At 46.3% G+C, this 15,091-nt stretch overlaps 1 protein-coding gene across 4 annotated transcripts in view; it reads left to right on the top strand.

Annotated features, from left to right (window-relative positions):
- Positions 1 to 419: 419 nt before the first annotated feature.
- LOC146234312 (hyccin 2) overlaps positions 420 to 15,091 on the top strand; it is a 31,303-nt gene continuing 16,631 nt past the window's right edge. For 2 of the 4 annotated variants that reach the window (XM_084688906.1, XM_084688903.1), the window contains exons 1-2: positions 420 to 593; positions 12,387 to 12,476. The gene's annotated coding sequence lies outside the window, so the exon portion shown is untranslated. Of the gene's footprint in view, positions 594 to 808; positions 946 to 11,482; positions 11,574 to 12,386; positions 12,477 to 15,091 lie in introns of those variants that run through there. The other 2 variants (XM_084688904.1, XM_084688905.1) reach the window with 2 other exon arrangements.

The following is a 15,091-nucleotide window of genomic DNA, read 5'->3' as shown; positions in this document are numbered from 1 at the left end:
CCTCTTCTTGTTTTAGCCACTAAGCTTTCACTCTTCCTGTGCAATGGCACTTTTAGATCCAATTCCACCGCAGGGAAGCAAGATCAGAAATGTTCTCTGATGATGGGTGTTTTAAATCTTAACGTTGAAATAAGTCATTTGATTCCATTCAGTTTAAAGATGTGTCTGTTTGTGACTCTGACTCGTATGGAAAGCCCGATCTTAAACTAAATTGTATTCCACTTAAACGCACTCTTTGCATTCCCAAATCTCCAATATATTTAGTCAAGTTAATTCTTCAAATGTGACTGAAGAGCCTGATATTTAAGGTTAAATTGGGTCTCATTTGCATTTTCTAGAAGCGTCGTGACTCAAAACTCGTGACTCGCTGAAGATTCATTTGGACGCTGAGAATGATTCTCAAGATTCAACTAGAATGATATGTGAATCGCACATCACTCGCCTGATCAGTCGGAGGATACCCTTTCGATTAGACTAAGCACAACACTCATGAAGACAACTAAAATAATCGCGCTGATTGGATTAACGTTTTGCTGACCGACCGATGTTAATGTATCACATAGTAACAGTCAATATTCCTACAGCTGTACCGGGTAAGTAGCTAGCTACTCGCCATCTAATAATGTAGGCTATGCAACTCGTCGCAGTCCTCGCGACGTGGAACAAGAATCCACACACATCAATGCTAGCTAGTTTAGCAAAGGGTAACCTGACCATGGCTAGCTTATCTTCCCTATGCTTGTATCGACTCCTAAACTGCCGGTTAACTATTGCTTTGTGTTTTAGTGGATAGCCACTTATGGGCCGGTGATGCTCTTGATATTGAATGGCAAAGAAGAACCGCTACTGCGGTCTTTCTTTTTCTGGTCCTCAAGCAGATGCAACGTTACGTGAGCAGCAGTACTAGCTAGCTAACCCAAATGATTTTGCTTCGTTCCTAAGCAGGTTAGTACAAGCCTTTCTGTGTAACGTGTCAGTTCTTGCTCGGAGCTTTGGGACTGTTGCGACTCAAGTAGTCTGCTAGCAAGACGTTTAGCTTGCAAGCTCCCTGTCACTGCTCGACTGCCACATAGCAAGCATACATACTAGCGATTTAGTGATGATGATTATATAAAAATCCATTTAAGAACAACATTATAATATGGGATTGGGATAGAACCAGATTGTTATTCAAGTTTGTTGGGGTGAGCTGAATGGCATTTGTTTTTAGGCCTAGTTAAGGTAACCAACATTGTTGGTCAGTAACTAATAGGACAACAAAACCGTGATTAGTGTGTGGTAAGATACTGGTAGCACTAGTGTCGAGGTAGTACAGGCGCTAACTTAGTAGTAGCCCAGCTCAGTGTCGTGTCCCATGCGTCGTTAGTCACCAAATGCCTCACAATATGGGCAACGATGTGGAACTAAGGAGCGAGATAATTTTCACCGCCATCGGTTGAACATTTCTCTTTCTCCACCTCCTCTAACTAATCCACCATGTGTTTAGGGAGTGATCTCGACCAGCAGGAGTGTCTTACGGGCATATGCCGGGTTAATTTAGTTTCGTTAGAGTTCAACTAGTTATTTGAAATGGTGGTGATATTGGTTCTGTGCTACGGAACGAATTAGAACCGAGGCTAGAGAGCAGCGTTTGAGACTGGCACGGACTGGTTAGCCATTACCCTTGATGTCTAACAAAATGCGTACTCGGACATGAGGGCAGTCTTTAAACTGTGGTCAATTGACTTCGTTTGTCTCATGTTTAAGGAGGTAAATATTGTTATTTTGACATTAGAATTACTCATAGCAATCGAACATGTCCCGATTTTGTTTACGTATTCTTAGGATCTTATGCTGATAAGACAATTGACTGTGATGTGTATAGAAAAGGCTATCAACCAACAATATTTAAAATCTATTTAATAGAAGTGACCCTAAGCACCACAATTGGATTGACAGTGAAAAGTCTGCAATATATAATACTGCTATACGTTGTCACACATTTACTCTCAGCAACCTCTGTTTATTGGCTGTAACAGTAATGGCTAAAGCTCCCCCCTTGGCAGTCCTAAACCAACATGGGCTCTGTATGCCCTCATCTCCTTTCCTACTAGCACAGCTAAGCCCCCCCCCCCCCCCCACCGCACACACACACACACACACAGAGGGACACAGACACACACCCAAGGTTACACTGATACACACATGCACTCCCTGACATACATGGGAGTGCACAGGGACACACATGCCTGCCTGGGGGATCAAAGCTGTAATTAGCCCATCATGGATTAGCAATGGGGGACTATCCACAGTGCTCAGTGAAACACAAGCTCTCTGCACAAGCTCTCTGCCCAACTCCTCTATACCCAAACAAAGTGCAGGGCCCTGCAACCCTCCAGGCCGTTAAAGAAGGTATATTTAGGTGTGTTGTTCATACAAAATGTTTACATTTAGATCAAAAGTGTGATGTCATTATTTTCTGTGACATCATCCAGTTTCTGCACTGTGAACCAGTAGTCGTAGTAGTCGGTGAGTTAAATGCTTAAACCCTGTTGTGATCAGAAGGGGAGACAGCGAAGTGGACTTCGTCCACAGACTGCCATCCTCCGTATTCAGCCTGCACCAGCTGGGCATGTGTGTCGCGTGCTGAGAGAACAGCGGTGCTGCTGACTCACTGGGCCAGGCATGACGCCTGTCATGCTTCTTCTCTGCTGTGTACAGCATCACTCCCCTGCGTGGCCAAGCTCACCTCCCACAGGATCTGATAAAGGATTCATAACGCTCACACAGGGCAGCTTTGAAGATCTAGACCTAGGGTACATGTTGCTTTTAATCAAGCTTCTGTCTTATCTGTCTTCAGTGTTTGAAAATGTTCTTTGTGGCAGCAACACCCCGAATGGCTGTGGATGTGGCCATTTAAATCAATCTCACATTCTTTTGAATGGACTTTGAGACCCTCACTTGAGGGCGGTCGTGGTTGTGCTAGGCTCCTATGGTAATCAAGTGGCCTAAGTCAATAATGCATTTGGTCTTAGTGCTGCAGTCTGTTAACCTTTAATCCAACTGCCCTCCCATCGTCTGGGTTTGGTTCTCTGGGGTCAACTGGGAACTGGACTGGCCGTTTGTTACACTATATGAACACACTCCCTGACCTCCACTAAGACCTCTGCAGCCCCTCACCTTTGTTCATCCACCTCGGATGTCTGAAGGGCAGATGACTCATGGAGGTTATTACTTGTCATACTCTTTTATTAGTTTCTATACTTCTACTCTCTTTTATTGTTTTTTCTCTTGCTTAAGGGGTATTATAAATTGTACGTCTCTATTTCATTGCTTTTGCGTTGGGCTTCAATGTATCATGGAGTCATACATCTCAGTATAAATAATGGAACTCCTGCTATGTATTTTGCTTGTGACAGGGACTCTGTATGTGGGGTTACCCTTGTGTCATAGACCTCCCAGGATAAATAATAGATTAATTGTATTTGGTGTATGATGGGTCCAGGCTCTCGGACTAGTGTCGTAAGTCCCTGGGGTGTTGACACCGGAGGGGGACAGCTCTGTGTGATGTGGTCATCCATGAATTAGCTTCCCCAACTCATCTAGACCAGCTGGTCCCTTGACACCTACACCTAATGTTAGAGTACAGCGTCCCAAGGGATCACATGTTTAGAAACACCCTTCTGCGATGCCGAGTCCCAAGAGAGGGATAGAAAACGACCTTGGAGGATAATGGACTCCAGTGAGAATAGCTGGGTTGATTGGAGAGATTCTCTTCTTCCTCATCCTTCTCCCGGCTCCCCCTTGTCCTCCCCCCTTCTTTAACCTCCCTCATTCCTCTCTTCCCCCTCCTCCTCCTCAAGATACTTTCTCCCCTTGGGTCTGACCATCTGCACATCTCAACCCACTTAGGGTTCAGGGGGGTGGAGGGGTGGGCCAGGACAAGCTATGAGGAGTTGTCCGGATAGGGATGTCTGCCCTCCCAAGAGGAGAATGACCAAAGAATTGTACCTTGTTCCAGTTGGCAATACGTTGGGATGACAGATCCTTAGTGTGTGTCCCCCCTTCCCCCAGACTAAGTCTTTGCTCATGCAGGAGGGTCGTGCGACCAACGTCACGTGTCACATGACCGGCTGCAGCCCCAAGCAGGAAGAGGAAGTGACACATCCTGCCCTGGCTGTAGCACAAAGGATTTTGGTCTTAAAGGCCTTGCATAGCCTGACTGATGGGGGGGGGGGGGGGGTTATGAGCGTGTGAGTGTTTTTGAGCGAGTTTGTGTTCCTTGTCTCTCAACAAAGCATTGTTCTCTTGAACCTGAACATGGAGTGAGATTCGTGAGCTGAGATGTTTTGTAAAGATACGCCTCCATCCCACCATGCTCCCAATTGATGTTAAACTTTGCAGCTTTGCTCTAGTTGTGAGTGCCAGTCACGACTCTTGAATTCAACAGCTGCCAAGCTCTGCTAGATTCTGTGGCAGCTCTTGAATTATTGCCCATCATTAGTTGTTGTGATATGGCTGAGAAGACGGCCAGCGTTGCCTTGACTCATGGTTCTGGGGACAGGTTGCCTGCAGCTAGCCTAGACTGTTGATAAGATATTCTGTTTAGCGTTGACGTATTAGCCAGCGACATGCTACCCTATCAAGATTAAGTTCTAGTTTGATTGTTTTGTTAGCTTAGCTTGAGGATGCTCAAGCCTCTTTTGCCTAGTCTCTGCTGCAGTGTGAAGGATCAGGCCAAATCAGCCTTGGCTGTATCTCCAGTCTCTGATTCAGCTTGATTTGATGGTTGTTGTTGTTGTTGTTGGAGGAACGTTTTCATTCTCCCTGGGTGTTATGATTCTCTGTGCTCCTCAGATTAACTGGCACCGTTTCTCTGCTGCTCAGCAGTTTAGCAGTCTCCCTGGCAGCATTAGTAGTGGTGTAGTAATGCATTCCCAGCCCTTCTCCTCTTTTTCCTGTTCCATTTCATCCGTCTCCTCCTCATTCTCCTCTCCCCTTCCTCATCTTTCTCCTATTTACCTCCTTTTCTTTCACCTCTACCTCTTCACATTTGTCTCCCTCCTCCCCTTGCTCCTCCTCTTGTTCCTCCTCCTCCACCTCTCCTCCTTGGTGGTCTGCATGAGGACAGCGTGCAGCTCAAGCTGGCCTTTTGTCTGAGAAGAGCTCGACGGCCTCATGCAGCAGAGCAGTGTTTTATTGCAGCTCAGTCACCTGACACACACACACGCACACACACCGTCAGCTGTCTGGCCAGGTGGGGAGACCAGCCTCCTTCTCCTGTTCTTATTCTGATAGGCTGGCTCTGACTGGCTCTGGTAGGCTGGTTTTGAACAGTTGGTTCTGATTGGTTGCTTCTGGGAGCCTGGTTCTGATCGGCTGGTTATGGTAGGTAGGTAGGTAGGATGCCATGTGCTCATAGCATCACGTTAGCTGTGTAAGATGCTGTCCTTTTCCCAGCCTCCTTTCATTGTGAAGTGGGAGAGCCTAATCACTGTGGCTGATCAAGACTGTGTGTGTGTGTTAGTTATTATTAGCCTGCCTAGGAGGAGAGGCTCCTTGTGTCCACCTGCACCATGTGCCCCCCCCCCCCCCCCAGACACACACACACACACTGCATAACCCTGTGCGTGTGTGTGTGTGGCAAGCTAGCGATGAGCATCCCATCCCAGCCTGTCTGGCCCTGCAGCTGCAGCAGAGCTAATTTTAGCCAAGATGTGTTCGCCTCAATTCTCCTGGCCTGGCGTAGAGGAGGGGGCTGGGAGAGAGAACAGGGCTCTCTCTCTCTCACCCCCTCCTCTCTTTCCCTTCCTGGCTATCCTCCCTCTATGTCTCTTGCCATCCTTTCTCTCTTTGTCTCTCTCCATCCATCTCCCTCCCTCTATCCCTCCTCGTCTCTCTGCTCTGGGGACAGTAACTAAATAGTCCTGTAGTATGTAGGCTACAGATGACCCGGGCCTGTGTCTGTCACACTGAAACCTAGATGAGCTGCTCAGCCTTGCTACAGCCCCAGTATCGGATTCCACTAGCCGGCTGTATGATACCAGCTCAAAATGGCTGAGTGTGAGAGAGACGTGTGTGTGTGTGTGTTTGTGAAAGCCATCACGAGTGTATGTACTCATTTACAGTGCGTTACTGGTCAGTTAATGGCTAACTGGTTTGGTGTGGTCAGGGCTGGCCAGATTATGGCTGACTGATTTGGTGTGGTCAGGTATTAGACTAAATCCCTCGATCTCTCTGGAATGTGTCTGGACTGCAATCTCACAACACTGTAGGGTGCTGTGTGTTTATATAAATACGTGATACACCGTGTGTCTGTGTTCGTGTGTATGTGTGTGCAAGAGAGGGAGAGGGACAGGACTGCAACCAGATCCTGTCGACTCTGTCCCAGATTGTGTGGTGTGTGCTGCTCTGCCCAGGTGGACTGGGGATGTTAACCGAGCCTCCAGCTCGTCGTTTCTGGTGTCACTGTTCTCTCCGCTCTGACGTGTGGATTTTATCTGCTGTCTAGTGACAAAGAGAGTGGAACTGAGAGAGAGGAACTGAGAGGGAAGGCAAGAAAGAGAATGACAGAGATGGAGGGAGAGAGATGGAGAGACAGACCTACAGACAGACAGACGTGGTTTAAAATACAGACGGAGATAGAGGTGTCTTAACAACGGGCTTGTTGAGGTTTAATAATTCATTGTGTGAGTGAGTGACCTTGAGAGCTGCCCTCGCGGTGCTGGTGAAGCCAGGCCCTGTTCATGTGGGGCATAGGAGACACATCAGGACATGGGATGCTGGGACACACTGGCCTACAACAGCTAACGTTTCTCACAATTTGAGTGTGCTTGTCAGGGTGTGTGTTTGTGTTTGTCTACTTGTATGGGTGTGGTGAGTTTGCGTGCTTATGTGTGTGATAGTGTGTCTGCATGTTTGTTTGTGTTTGTGTCTGCGGGATAGGTGTGTCTGTGTCTGCGGGTGTGTCCGTGTCTTTGTGTGTATAGGTGGCGTGTGTGTGTGTGGGGGGGGGGGGGGGGGGGGTCAGGTCTGTCTGCTTGAATAAGTGTGTGTGTAGTCCTGTAACAGAGTGCCTTGAGCAAGGTATGTTCCAGTGCTGCTTCTCAGCCCAGGTCCAGACTCCAGAGCCCTATACTACAAAGCTGGATTTAGGGTTAGCGAGGTAACTTCAGGTTTAGCTCTGGATTTTCAGTGTCACGATGGTGGTTCACTTCTTACCAGGATGGATCACCATGGTACCTCATGCTGTACACCTAACCTGCTCTGTAGCAGGTTGTGTTTGAGATAATAGATCAACACATATAAAAGCACCGCCTACTGACTATTCAAAATCGTCTTTGAAAATGGCATCACCATTTGTCAAAGGTCCTGTGGATGTAATTGGACAGAAAACACTATTGTATTTAAAGTCAGATTTACTACTGCCTTTCATGAGTGATATTGAGAAGGCCATTAACTTAACATTCACAGTCAGCTATTTTATCCCAACATTCCTTTCTTTTTTGGAAGCAGTGTTGCTTTCCGCTTGAATTATGCTCTTAACTCTTCATATTTGTTTAAAATTAATGTTTGCTCTTCATGTGTGAAGTACGGCGCTCTACACTTGTCCATGTTTGTAATTGGTCATATTTTGCAAACACACCCCTTGTGACCGTGCTCATTGCTCTGGGAAGCATGGGTTGAGTTCAGGAGTTGACAACCACCGTTGTGATACCGCTGCGATTGTGGTTGATAGGCTTAGTGAAGCAAGATAGCGAGAATTTATCCCGGGCGTGTTGAACTTACTTAGTAGTTGAGGGCCCAGGTGTGGATACTGCTGCATACACTCACATCAACTCCTCCGTCTGGATAACAGAGTTCCATAACACACCTGGCACCACCTGGAGCTCTCAGGCTGACCTCAGCACTCCATTCTCTCTGGTAATTAGCTTGTCAGAGGTGTGTCTGTGATCCTGTCATTGTGTTTGTGTTATTTGTACATTTCTGTGCATTTTAATATGACTGTGTAAAGCACTTTGGTCAACCAAAGGTTATTTTAAACTGCTATTCAAATACACTGACTTGACCACACAGGAAGCAGTGACTGAAAAGGCTTGCAGGTTTTCTAGAACTGAAAGTGTGCATTCTGGACTGGTGATGAGGTAGTACATCTTGGTGACCTTAGTGTGACAGGAATAACCTGGTCTACAGGAGCAGTCACTTGAACCAATACTTCTACTTGAGCTGTGATATCTGTCTTCAGTGATCCAGGCTTCTGTTGTAAGGACCGGCTACAAACAGGTTGCCGTAGTTAAGGTTGCCATACAGACTTGAGGCTGTTTGCTGTTCTAGTAAACAAACGTATCAATCCTCTGACTAGCCTCTCATTCATCTCTGTACCTAGCTACTCTGCAGTACAATCAGCTGCTGAGGAATTATTGTTTAAAATAACTTTAGTGGAAGTGTGTGTGTGTGAGAGAGGTCTATCAGGGTAAAGGCTACTTTAGACTGGTACTGGTCATGATTGGTCTCTCGCAGTCTTAATAGTTATGTAACATCTGCTCTTGGTATCGTCACAGGTTATTTGACTGCTCATTTAGAAGCAGTGGTTTGCAGGGTGGGGATGTGGTCTGGACATGGACCTGGATCAAGGCTGCTGGGTTTGTAAAGAGTCAAGTCTCCTTGGCTTGAAAAGAGGAGCTGGTCAGTCTGTATGTTGGCACACAGGTGTGTTTATGAAGCAGACAGCAGCTGGTTTGACAAGGCTGCTGCTTTATTTAGGTGTAAAGATGGTTGAGGTCATTCTATGTGGGTAGTGTGTGTGTGCACGTGTGATAGATTTCCTGTTGTCTTGCTGACTTGATAAATGTTGATATCTCCTTTAAATCTATTGTGATGGATGATAATAAACTTGAGCGTTTCAGTGATGTTTACTTACAGGAATTTGTGACTTCATAAAGACATGGTGCATTTAGAGAGAGTGAGGGGGTGTGAGTATTTAACAAAGTGTGGGGTGAGATGATAAACAGCCTATTGCCTCTCCTCTGCTCAGCTATATCAGGATGAAATATCCTGCAACGTAGCCCCCCGCGCCAAGTCTCAGGAGATTTGTTTGTTTATGTGAACAACCCTCAACGTAAACACAGACATCTATCCATGGAGGGGGTACTCAGATAGCACCTGTCAAAGGATAGATGTGATTAGCGCGCAATCTGATGGAGCCTTTCAGTCAGTGTGGGTTTGGATTAGCATGCCAGTTATTAGGGGTGGGAATCTGTTGGTACCTCACTGTTCGATTCAAATCTATTCTTGGGGTCACTATTCGATTAATGATTTTTTGAAAAAAATCACACACATAAATTTGTGAATCGATCTGAATCGCTAGCAGACTGAATTTTGATTCAAATTTGAATCGATTTTTCCCCCCCACCCCTACTAGTTATGGAGCTAGCGATGCTGTATCAGTCAGCGCAGGTTTGGATTAGCATTTTAGTTATGGAGCTAGCGCTACTCTTTCAGCCAGTGTGGGTTTGGATTAGCATGCTAGTCGTCATGGAGCTAGCGCTGCTGTATGTTTTGGCAGCTGCAGCATGAGAGGGAGGCTAACAGACAGTGCGTGGGCTGATGGGGCCTGACGCCATGGGAGCGAAGGAGAGATTGGGAGGGAGGCAGGGAAGGAGAATGAGAAAATCATGCCCTAAGGATGAGGTGTGCTGTTTCACTGTTACTCATTTTGTTAGTCACACTGTCATAGAGATTACAGACACAATCACACATGCACACTGTAGGAAAAGTAGACATGTCCAAGTCACAGACTGTACACACATACACACACTGTCATATACAGATGGACACACAGTACAGTACGTAGAAAGACCCAAACTACAAACGCGCACACACACCAAGTCACCGAGTGACTAAAGCAACTCGACTACAGCCAGCTCATGCTCCTGTCTGTGTTTCAATAGGACACTTTGTGTTCCTCTCAGCCTGGCTTTCCTACAGTCTCTGAACTTGAGCGAGCTCTCTAGTCTCTAGGGCCTCTGTGGAGTGTGTGGTCTGACCAGCGCATGGTGAGCAGGGGCTTTCTTGTCTTTGAAACAGAGACAGACGTCAACAGATAGTAGAAATGCTGTGCTCGTGCGTGCTACATTTAGACCTAAATACATTCCCACACTGCAGTCGTCAGGGCTTTGTTTTGCGACAAAGGTATCTTTGCTGTGGTTATAGTGATTACACTGGGTAAAGGTAGCACTCTATTGTTGGTGGTGTACTAAAACAATGTTTCAGTGCTCTGTTCCAGGACACATTGTGTCCTAATGATTGAAGTGGGGTAAACAGGAAAGCTTCTCCCTCTCTGTCTGTCTCTCTCTCTGTTTCTGTCTCCCCTGTCTGTCTCTGTCTACCCTCTCTGTCTCTTTCTCTCTCTGTCTCCCCTCTCTGTCTCCCCTCTCTGTCTTTCTCCATGTTTGTCTACCAGTTTGTCTACCACAGGTTCTCATGACACAGTTAGACCCAGTAGTACTGAACACATGGTTGTTGGTTGAGCTAAATGAGCTGAACACACGTTTATTCAACAGCTGTGGCGTGTGATTCTGCAGTGGGAGACAGTGTGAGGAGAAGTGAGTCAGGGTGCAGTTCTACTCTGCAACCATGGCTGGCCAGCTTCAATCACACAGTTGCTCATTTATCAGAACTAAAAGAGGAACTCCGGTTGTTTTATCTCCTCTGTCTGTTGTTCCTGCCACTTGCCTGCTGTCACGGTTGCTATTGATGATGGCTGTGTGAACACAGAGGGGTGACGTGCCAGAGAACCCCTGGCATGGGATCACACTGTCACCTAGACTGTACTGGACAGTCTAGAAAGAGGAGAATAACACAGACCACAGGCCTGGCCCTGAGACACTGGTCACATCAAACACGGCTCAAGTTTAGTTTTGTGTTTGACTTTGTGTTCTTTTTTTTCTTTCTTTCTTTTTTTTACCGCAGCGGCAAACTTAGACTTTTGTTTCCAGGGCAACGCTTGCAGGCCGAAATTCGAGGCACTTCCAGTGTGAGGCGTCCGTCTTTTCCCTCCTCCTGGTTCCCCGCTGGTTCCAATACTAGACGGGTGGCTGGAGGACAGGTGACTAAGACCTGGCGTCTCTGTTAACCAGGCCTCACCCAGCAGAGGGAGAGAGAGCGAGAGAGCGAGCAAGAGAGCACTGAAAAAATAATAACATAACAAAAAAATATGTATTTTTACATTTGTGAATCGCTAGAAGACTGAAACCCTGTCTGACCTTTATGCATCTGTCACTTCTCTCTGATTGACTCCAAGGATCAGTCCATAGTACAATTTCATTGGCTCCAGCCATCTGGCTCTGATGTTGGTTGGATGTGAAGTGGTCCTCAATGCTATCATATCCACTTCTTTTTCCCTTCCCATCTCCTCCACCCATTCCATACCCCTCTCCCCCTTCTCTTCCCCCTGTCCTCTTCCCTCCTCCTCTTCCTGTGGTTCCTTATCTCTGCTGTCCAGGACAGGGCTCTCGTGCAGAGGAAGGTCATGAAGGCTGTGTGACCACAACGCTGGTGTCTTCAGAAATAGAGAAGGATGCTAGTGGAGTACTGTACGGGATGAAGTATATCATCATACATGACTTTCAGACACACTCACACAACACATCTGTTGGTGCATGGACAATCCATTAAGACAGCTAGATTATAAGATAAAATCCTATTATACACATTATAGTGTTACATGAAGAATGCAATTCAAGTGCCATGACATACCTATAGGGTTTTACTTTGTAGGCGAGCTAAGTTTCCTGCAGTGGTTGTGGTTATTAGCTGTTGCGTACTGCTATCATCAGCTCTCAGTAAGGTCGTTGCACCCCGATGAGTAACATAGCATGAGTCCTCTTCATCTCCTAATGGAAAATAGCTGCTTCAAAGCTCTCTGTACAGGCTATGTGGAAGGGTCTAGGACTTGAGCTCCAGACCGCATGGTAATCTCTCTGCTTACGCTGGCATGCTAATACAAGAGTCCTTCAGCTAAAGTGCGAGCGTGCGCTTGCATGCACGTGTGTGTTTGTGTGTGTAGCCTATACTGTATGTTTGAAACTCTCCGAATGGACCTCTTGTTTTGTGGCCCTGTGATGTAGAAAGAGCCGCTTATGTATCCTAGCTGAGGGTATTTCATCTAAGAGTAACAGTGTGGGCCTGTGCTCACTACATCAAGTTCTTAAAGGCCAACAGAACATGCAACTCTGAAGCACACAAGCTGGAAACATGGAAACATTCCTGTGCACAGTATATATAATGAACACACCCCTCCCCCCTCAGACACCAACACTTCTTTGTCTCTTGCACAGTGACATTGATTGACTGATTAATTGATGGTTTGATTGGTTGATTGATGACTGGTGTTTTGTTTTGTGCAGGTGACCCTCAGCGACTGACCGATGTGTGACAACACAGACACCCGGCTTCTTCTCCCACTGGAGATCTGAGACAGAGACAGAGAGAGAGAGGTGAGCTCGGAGGGAGGGAGGGCTCAGAGAGAGGTGAGTTCTGAAAAGGAGTGAGTGAGGGCAAGGATTGACAATTGCCTCGTTTCCCAGATTCGTTAAGAAGCTCTTAACGCTAAGAGCTTCTTAACGAATCTGGGAAACGCGGCCAATAGCAGTAAAACACGAGCAACATTTCCAGACCCCGTGTGTTGGGTACAACACCTTTCCACCCTTGACAACATACAGACAATTACCAAGACCATCATAAAACTGTCCCCCTCACTTCGGTCCACATGGGAACAGATTCCCTGGAGAGTTTCCTAAGAGTTAGACGGTGTGACTGAGGCCAGGGGAAAGGAAGAAGTCAGCATTTCAGAAAGAGCTGAACACAGCTTCTCGGAGCAGTGCTTCTCTCTCACAGCAGCCTTCCTGAAGGAAGTGGGAATGGCCCGGAAGAAAGATATGAATGATTCAGATATTCATCTCACTGTAGAGGACTTGCCGTTCTTTCGCTCGCTCTCTCTTCCTCTCTGTCATTCGCTCTCCATCTACCCATCTGTCTCATCATATCTATCTTCTGTATTCCATCTATTTATCTATTGCATTCAGTCTACACGATCTTCTATCTTGTTTTGCTCTTCTAATCTTGTTCTGTAACATCCTATCAGCCTGATACAGAGTGGGATCCAGGGTTTCATGCTGGATTAGTTCAGCATGGGTAACCTTTAAACACTTTTAAACACCTCTGAACACCTCTGAATCCTGCATGCTGTGGGTACAGCAGATGCCCAAGCCTGGGGGGTTTAGAGAGAGCGTAGGGGGGGTGGGGGGGGGGGGTTAAAGGGAGTATGAAGGAGTAGGAGTGAAGGGACACTGGAAGATGTGCGTATGTATGAGAGAGAGGAGTATTGGAACATTTAGTATGCATGTACCTGCAGTACAGTCAGCCCAAATCAAGTCCGATCCGCTAATGTTTCTGCAATCCCCACGTAGTCATGCTGAACATTCCCACAGTAGCTTGTAGCTAGCGGGTCCCTCTGTCTTTCTGTCTCTACATATCCAGTATGTGGCCTAACTGGATTACATGGCAGAACAGCACAGTTATCCCTGCCACCAGTCCCAGCTCCAGATGATGATGATGAATGCAGCTAATCCCTAGTTTCCCCACACACCGTGCTGTGGAGCAGGAGGAAGGAGAAGGTGGGCTCTGAAGGCAAAGGTCTCCTTGGAGCTGAGACATGACCAAGGCCAGCGTGACGTAAACACCACACAGCTGTGTCATGTGACTAGCCTGGAAAACACTTTGGTACAATTTCTTCTTAGGCCTGAGGCCTGTTCCATAAAGCGAGTTTGACAAATTAGCCAGACTTATGTCAGTTAGTCGGACTCATTTCTAGTTCATTCGCTTCCATAAAGCTAGCTCAACGTAGTTCGAACTCAGTTACTATGGTAACTTATGCAACGAAACTAGCCTGGTCCGGGCTAATTGTCAGACTTGGACCGTGTTCTTGCTTAACCAGACGTTCCTGTAACACTGACCCAACGGGAAAACGATGATTTACCACGGGCCTTTTCAGTTCAATATGTAGGCTACAGTTATAAAAAGTCAACTTAAATAGCCTATAGGCTACAACATTTAGCCTTATACATTAAACAATGATGAACAATGAGTTGATACACACCATAGCCGGGATTTCAAATGTTTAAGCATAGGCCTAATTATCTCAATCTAAATTATCCGAGTATAATTATCACAGCTATATAATTGTTAACAGTAGCCTACAATTGCAAAACAAACCTAAATCCATACATCTATCCTCAATTTTCCTGACACAAAAACCATGTTAAAAAGTTTGGCTTCTGGAAAATGTATTGATTAATAGTAGGCTATTTATTTTAAACAATGTCAAAAAAGTCAATTTAGATGTGTTGAGAGGGTGTCTGTTTTTTAATCAACGAAGTAAAGGTCTAAAAAAGGACCTCGACCTACGTAGCCTATCGTTCACGTCAATCATGGTGTGTCATTTTATTTTGATGAAGCGGTGGATGAGGGAGCTGTCATAGTACACGGTTTAAAGGGAACGTTCTTTCTGGAAGAAGTCACGTGGCCGTGTGCATTGCTTTTGCCGTGGTGGATTGTATGATCCATGTTTTACCTCTCGGGCTGCTTAAGAATAGGGTGCACACGCAATTAGCTTGACTACTTAAATCTGACTTGAATTAGTAGGAGTGCGTGAACTGAAATTGGCCTTCATGGAACTGCTTTAGCCCCGCTTGACTAATTCATCTAATTCAAGTCAGGTTTGGGACTTAAGTCCAACTTTTTTGAGCGGCCTTTATGGAACAGGCCTCTGGTGTGTGACCTTGACTAAAGAGTGTTGAATACACAGTGATATCCTTCATGGGAATATCAAGCAAGTGGTGGTGTGTGTGTATATGGCCAGACCCTGGCGCTATCTGCAGTGGTGATGAAATCATAGGGAGAAAAACAAAAAAGATGTGGAGGGGAGAAGAGAGACCGAGGGAGGAGAGAGAGATGAGAGGGTTGCTCATGTCACTTCTCTACAACCGCTAGCATGTCACTAGTACACTGTCACCAGAGACATTTGCACTGAATGTGTGGGAGGCCAGGTGAC

Source organism: Hypomesus nipponensis, chromosome 23 (assembly GCF_054491055.1).
Source record: "Hypomesus nipponensis isolate SF chromosome 23, ASM5449105v1, whole genome shotgun sequence".
NCBI classification, from domain to species: domain Eukaryota; kingdom Metazoa; phylum Chordata; class Actinopteri; order Osmeriformes; family Osmeridae; genus Hypomesus; species Hypomesus nipponensis.
The sequence above is the reverse complement of the archived record's forward strand: the minus strand, read 5'-3'. Positions and strand labels throughout refer to the sequence as shown.